Below are 6,767 nucleotides of genomic sequence, written 5' to 3'. Positions count from 1 at the left end.
TGTGTGTGTGTGTGTGTGTGTGTGTGTGCGTGTGCGCGTGTGTGTGTGTGTGCGCGTGGGTGTGGGTGCCAGACTGGTCGATGCTGAGGTGACAGCAGGGACAAGTCGAGGGACTGGAGAGCCGATTCCAATACACCAGCAGAGCCAGGATGTGAGCTGCTGGTTGGAATGAGAAATTGACTCAGTGTGAAGCCATGCGGTGGTGGTGGTGGGGGTGGGGGTGGGGGTGAAGGGGTTTAGAGGGAAGGTCTGGCGAATTGGAAATCATATCAACCCCCCTGATTATAGAAGCATGGCTACAGAGGGATGGAGTGAGGGGAGCACATGTCTCGGATGTGAGGTGTTGAGGGGGATGACTATGGGAGGGGTGTTGATGGTCGGTGGGTTGAGAAGCAGAGATGACAGAGAGGTGTGTGTGTCTCTGTGTGTCTGTGTGTCTGTGTGTGTGTGTGTGCGTGTGTGTGTGTGTGTGTGTGTGTGGGAGGGGTTAAGGATGATGTCAAGTGTTGAAGTCACTCATGCATCCCACTGGCTGGGAGGTGGAGGAGAGCAGACATGTCAGAAAGTCGGGGGGGAGGGGGGGGGGGGCAGTAGGTCAACCATGCATCCCGGGGATCTGTGATTTAGATGGATGTTGAAAAGCAACGGCTTAGTGACAGTCGAGGAGGTTGGTAGGAGGAGCGATGTTGTCTGTCACACCCATGTTGTGTCTTATGGTCCTTCATATGGATTCCATGTGGACAACCTTGCTTCCAAGTAGCGACAGAAAATGGGCTTCCTATACAGAAACAAAACCAGCTTTCCTTTGATTAGTAAGAAGAGAGTTGTCGAAGCAGTTTTCTTATCAGTCCTGGACTATGGTGATGTAATTTATAGGCATTCTGCCGCTGCGGCCTTAACCCTTAAATCCTTGGACTCTGTACAGTATATCACTCTGCCGTCTGTTGGTTGGTCCTTGCTGATGGAGAGCCGCAACAAACACTGGTATTGTACATGTTTTAATTCGTTGTTATCCTTACTTGTCTTATTGTTGTGATTTTATATGCCTTTTTTGTGCTTAACTCATTCAGCGCCATCGCTTAATGAGCCAGGGGGCGCTAGAACGCAATCGTTTTAAACAAATTGGGAGACTGCAACATTTGCGAGTGCTTAAAATATGTCTTATATTATAGCTATGGGTCTAATACACCCGTTGATTGTCAGTGAGTTGCTTCCAGTCAACATGCACAAAAGTAAAACAGATAGTTTTTTCATCCGTACATTTCCGTTTTATACCGTTTTGAATATGAATATAGTTTGGGTGCTTCTGAGTAATTCCAGGAAAAGACGCGATAATAGCATTTTAGTGGAATACACTTATCACGTTTTCATTTTTCCAGGAAAAGACGCGATAATAGCATTTTAGTGGAATGCACTTATCACGTTTACATTTTTCGCCTGATTATTGAATCTTCCTGAAATCAACGCTAGATTATCATTATTATCCTTCCTCGTGCATACATGAAATGGCCCTCGTAGCGGGACGCTCGCCCCCCCCCCACCGCAGCCAACGGTAAAAAGCACATACACACAGATAGCTTTGATCGCGGTAGAAAGAAATATCAGATCAACGCAAGATTGGATATAGAGAGTCCTTACCTAGTCTCTGATGTAATGCAAAAGAAATAATCCAATTATCTGATCGCCATTCCAAATACTGCTCGTGGAGCTCCGTCCCACATTGTCCGGCATTGCATATGAAGGGGGGGGGGTCAGCATCGCAGATGTAACGTTGTAAACGCTCGTCCTGCCGGAGTATTTAAACCCCGCCCGCACGGCTCAGATCGGCCCAGAAAAGAAACTACACCATTTATAATGGAGTACAATACCGGCGGCGGCGGTATTCGTCATTTTGCCAGCTCAGACCCATTCCCAATGATAACATCAGGCTGGATGGATGAAACATTTATGGATATAGCTAATAAAATAAATAACGATTAAAACCCGACTTTTCTCGTGATTGGCGCTGAACGGTTGGCGAGTTAACTCGACTTTTCTCGTGACTGGCGCTGAATGAGTTAATTCTGTATGTGCACTTGACGTGACTGTAAATGAGGGAAAGCTCAGTTGCCTTTTGAGTTTAAATAAAGGTTTGCCTGGGGTGGCTGGGTGGCGCAGCGGACATTGCGCTTGTCACCAACGCAAGAGACACCGGGTTCAAATCCGGCTGTCGGCGTTGCCTCCGGCTTCGAACGGCCGTCATACTGGCTCAATTGGCAGAGTCAGCGGGTGGAAGTCGATGGGTGGTAATCTGAACGTTGTGGACAGCGACTCCTACAGGTCGGTTGGGGGACGCCTGCACAGCAGAGACAGGAAATGGCGGGGGTAGTGTGAGCCTCCCACACGTTACACCTCGCCAATGAGAGTCCGCGCTGGCAGGTGAAAAGATGTGACAGGCTTCCTCCTCGTGTACCGGAGGGGACACGTGATGCAAGGCTTCTATCCTCCCTACAACCGACCAGTGGGGGGCATATGTGAGCAACGTTCAAGACAGGGGAGGGGATAATTGGAAACACGAAATTGGGATGGGAGAAACATAGAAAATAAGGAGAAAAAGTGGATAAAAAAAATATAAAGGTTTGCCTAAATATTTGCCATCTGCACAGGACGTTGTGGATGCCTGTATGAGTCGACATTTCGGCATTATGAGAGGAAATGTATTTTCAGACCTGCTGTTCTGTAGAAAGGCAACAGAGTTAGAACCTGACTGTGTATTGTCTAAGCTGACAACAACTCACCCATGCGTCCCATCATGTTGGCCCGCGATGCCGGGGTGTCGTCCAGGCCCTCGATGGTTCCGTAGAGGGAGTGGGAGATCCGGCGCTCACGATCGTCCAGCGGGGAGGTCAGAGGGTGATCCATCACCGGAGGGCTGCCGGGGGCTTCCTGGAGGGCCAGGCAGAGACGAGAGTCAGAGAGGAGAGATCAAACAGATGACACAGACACACACACACACACACACACACACACACGCACACACACACACACACACACACACACACACACACACACACACACACACACACACAAACAGACTGGTGGATGTGAAGAAACACACACACACACACACACACACACACACACACACACACACACACACACACACACACACACACACACACACACATTTTAATGATTTATTTATGTCCACATACATAAGTCTGTCAAGGACATAAACACTAATAATGCAATCAGATAATGAGAGGCAGTTAGTTACAAAAGTGGCTGATTGGCTGAACCACACAAACCAATATAAAAAGCAGTGTCTCCTCCACACTGAGCGGCTACCAATAACAGCAGATATTGAACTATACCTTGCTAACGGCTTGGCCCTTCTCTTAGAGACCAGGGCCCTCATTCACCAACCCGACTTACGCACAGATTTGTGCTTAACCTGTGCGTACGACCATTTCTAAGCAAAGAGTGGGATTCATCAATTTCAACTTGAACTTGACTCCGTGCTTATGTGTACGCACAGCTCGGAGCACACTTAGCTGACGCCCAGTGGTAGAACATCGTTACTACGGCATAAACGCTCCTCAGTTCTGCATTAGTTTCAAGGCGGAAATAAGCTTCTGTGCATTAGTGTTCAACTTCTGTATGACCCGTAATTCATTATAGTTCATTATAAAATAGCGACAGTAGTGTAATTATAACGGGCTCACACGCGAACAAGAGGTTGGCCTGCTTGTTTGGCACGGGGGGCAGACGCAAAACACCAACCTCCAAACGCGATTAAATATTGTTTCAAATAAAAAGCTAATTATTTTGTGTTTCATGTTTCCAAATAAGATTGGTCACGAAATGCTTTCTACTTCAATTTGTTGGTTAGAATCCGTTGAAACTTCACTGAGACTAACAGTCTATTTGTGAGCTCCCGCTCAGATGTGATAATAATAACAATAATAATAATAGCTTCATTTTATATAGCGCCTTTCAAGAGACCCAAGGTCGCTTTACATAGATAGGGGGGGGGAATAACAAAGTAACAGACATAGTGGACAGACACACAACATATATATATGATGATGGAATTCATTCAAGATCCTCTCCACCCTCGGGTCTTTGCCACCGGCACGGTCCATCGTGATATTGGAGATGGATCGAGCAATAGACTGTTACTGTAGCTGTCAAAGCTCCATCACAAATGCAGTTATGTGAATAGAAAGGGATTCCACTAAGTCAATGTTGCGATGCGCCGTTGCCTGATACATGTTGTTGCTGCATGCCGGGAGGAAGGCGATGCTGAATGTTTTCAATTCATTAAATAAAACGGATACTTTTTGCAAGGGTTTACTGACTGTCATACAAATAATCAACCAACTACATACTGTAACTTTTCAGTGCACGTTCTTATTTACATTGTGACAACAGCCTTGTGAGTTCCCGCAGTGACCCGCACACAGACATGATGGAATTCAAGTTCAAGTTTGTATTGATCACATATAGGCAGGCTACACATGGCGTATCGCTACATCATTGGCAGTGAGATTCATTGTTCTTGTATATGCTCTCGTATTATTGTTTATATAGGCTACCCAATACTGACATCAAAATAGATTGTATGACTCTAGAAATCATATGCAGCAGGTAGAAAATTGACGGAAAATCCGTCGCGATTTGGAATAAAATTGAGGAGAACTTTAATCCCTGGGTATTAATCAAACAAAACGGGAAAAGGCAGTCATATTCCAGCACGGTCTTTATTAGTGTTTGCGCTGCCCAGGCAGCAATGGTTAATAGATATCATATCCGACATCTACGTGTACACGTCTGTCAGCCTGTCACATAACATGCTTCCCTCAGCTTAGTCCATTTTTCCACATTTCATGGGGGTATTCCATTACCGTATATGGTTAATCGGGGCGGTTCTGGTATGCAAATACTTAAAACAGTGCACGAGCTTAAACGTAGGATCAAAGTCATATTTATCAAGACAGGTGTGCGTACGCACGTGTGGTGAATCCCGTTTTTTCTGTGCGTGCACTGATTCTACATTCTGTGCTTACGTGTGGAAATAGAACATTTTCTACGCCACGTTGATGAATGAGGGCCCAGACATCTGGAGGGCCCTCACAACCAGCTTGTGAAAACTAATAGTTTACACTTGTAGCCCAGCTGTGAAATGGTCTGCACCACACACACACCCTTTGATGACGTTAATGTTCCAAAAATATGTACATGTACATGTTACATAACATGTAGTCACGTATAATATATAACATGTCATTATTGCAGATATTTTATATCTCAGCCTCTGTATAGTGTCAGTATTTTCTACAAATCCAAGCCATTATTATTAGGTATGCTCGATATTGGCTTTTTTACCGATACCGATATACCGATATTGTCCAACTCTTAATTTCCGATACCGATATCAACCGATATCAACCGATACCGATATATGCAGGGTTCCACCCCCCAAAATGGAATAATTTCAGATAATTAACATTACCTATCTCTTGTTGTGGAATTAACACAACATTATGCATACTTTTGACAATAAATAAAATCAGAATGTGTTCTTACTTGCTTGCCTGGGTAAATAAAGGTTATAGAAATATATATATGTGCACTGTTAACAATGCTTGTATATCTAATCGTGTGTTGTCATGTTTGTTTATGTGTTTGTTTAAAAAATTATAAAAAAATAAAATACAAAAAAAGAAATATATATATATATTTTTTTTTTTTTTTTTTTTTTTGAAAACCAATACCGATATTTTTCAATATCACATCACATAATATCGGTAGGCCGATAATATCGGACATCCCTAATTATTATTATTACATATAATAACATTTAATCACGGCAGACTATCAGGATTTTACAGCAGAGCTCCTCGGTCCGAGCCAGACGATGCAGCATAGATTTCCCATAGCCCCCATAGGCAGCTGTCACTAACAATGAACCCGGCTAAATAGACCAGTGACATCTGCTGCATGGCCGATGTGTCGCATTGCTGACTTATCGAGCAACCTGTCCACTCGATGCCTCTGTCCATCTTAACAATATGGTAACACAACAGTGAAGGCCCACCATTAATGGACTCTGGGGCGGGGACTAATGGCCCTCGCGATACTTTGGCCCGTCTTCAATAGTGAACAACACTGACAAATAAAGGTGCTGTTTTCAACGAGAATGAAAGACGTTGAGCGGTAGAGAGACAATCCAGGACATGGATTGGCTAGCTAGCTACCCATGGTGGATCCTCGTGTGGAGGATAGTTAGAGATAAACTTCCCACAATGTCTGACGGCAGCATGCAGGCAGCCTGGGGACGTCTTGGAGAAAGATTCCATGTATAGGGTCTATTACACACTGCTCCCCCACAGCAAGGCAGGCCTGGATCTCAAGTACGGTTTAAACCAGGTCCTGCACAATATTGATGTCTCCCAATGCCTGGCCTGGCTCCTGGCCAACACAGTGTGTAGAGAAAATAACAGGAAATAACACAGACAGGAGTGTAGGTGAGGAGGGAGGAGGAGAGGAGGAGGGAGAGGAGAGAGAGGAGGAGAGAGAAGATAAGAGGGAGATGAGGAAAGGGAGAGAAGAGAGATGATGAGAAAGAAGTAGGGGGAGAAGACAGGATGAAAGGGAGAGGAGAGAGGAGGAGAGGAGAGAGGACAAGTGAGGAGGAGAGTGATAGGAGAGGGAGATGAAAGGAGAGGAGAGCAGAGGGAGAGGAGAGGAGAGGAGGAGAGGAGAGGAGGGAGGAGGGGAGACAG

At 45.2% G+C, this 6,767-nt stretch overlaps 1 protein-coding gene across 1 annotated transcript in view; it reads right to left on the bottom strand.

The window, feature by feature from the left end:
* Nucleotides 1-2,795: 2,795 nt before the first annotated feature.
* The window catches only part of LOC311248484 (partitioning defective 3 homolog), a 20,759-nt gene continuing 16,787 nt past the window's right edge, over nucleotides 2,796-6,767 (bottom strand). The window contains exon 3 of the mRNA XM_084339356.1: nucleotides 2,796-2,925. The gene's annotated coding sequence lies outside the window, so the exon portion shown is untranslated. The remainder of the gene's footprint in view (nucleotides 2,926-6,767) is intronic.

The sequence above is a fragment of the Notolepis coatsorum genome (assembly GCF_963971535.1).
Source record: "Notolepis coatsorum genome assembly, contig: SCAFFOLD_305, whole genome shotgun sequence".
In the NCBI taxonomy this organism is placed as follows: Eukaryota; Metazoa; Chordata; class Actinopteri; order Aulopiformes; family Paralepididae; genus Notolepis; species Notolepis coatsorum.
This window is presented reverse-complemented; position numbering and strand designations above follow the sequence as displayed.